Source organism: Wasmannia auropunctata, unplaced genomic scaffold (genome assembly GCF_000956235.1).
Source record: "Wasmannia auropunctata unplaced genomic scaffold, wasmannia.A_1.0 LD335991.1, whole genome shotgun sequence".
NCBI lineage: Eukaryota > Metazoa > Arthropoda > Insecta > Hymenoptera > Formicidae > Wasmannia > Wasmannia auropunctata.
Window position 1 is genome coordinate 49,717 of NW_012026899.1, and position 721 is coordinate 50,437.

The window sequence follows — 721 nt, forward strand, 5'->3', positions numbered from 1 at the left end:
GATAAACTCAATACTTTCAGAGTTGCATTTTTGAAACCCGCATTTTCGTCACTTTTTCGAAGGCAAAAAGTTACGCAAATACATGGACGGTCACTTTTAGTATGTTATATAAAATGCCATTTCAAACGACTTTCTGCCAACAAATCTTCATTTACAATTTTGCCGTTAAAACCTATATTTTTTCTAAACGGAAATACTGGAACTTTTCGATAGTAACTAGTAAATCGAAAATCTTGCGCGGTCTATAACGCACGTGTCACAGATTTTGATCTGCGGTCGACTATAGTTAAAATCCTCGCAATGTTAAGTTTTGAAAAATTATTTTTTTTCTTTTAATCAAATATATCGAAAATTATGCATTATTCATTATGTTTTGCAATAACATTTATTAAATTTTGAAATTTTTTGAAAAAAGTTAAAAAAGACCGACATAAATTATATATAATTTTCTACTAATTGATTTGGCTTGGAAAAAATAGTGAATTGTGGTAGTGAAGTTGACAAATTGCCATCTTTGTAATTACAGTCTCAGTTTATTATTCATGAATATACATCCATTCTTGTACAGCCTATAGTGATTTTTCAAGGCATTTATCCGACGCGTTCGATATTACATTGAATATATCACTGATTTTTGCTGTATGAGAAAAGATATGTCATATGAAGCAATATAATAAACCAGATTTACTTAGAGAGCCATTATGCTTTTTCGTTATTCATG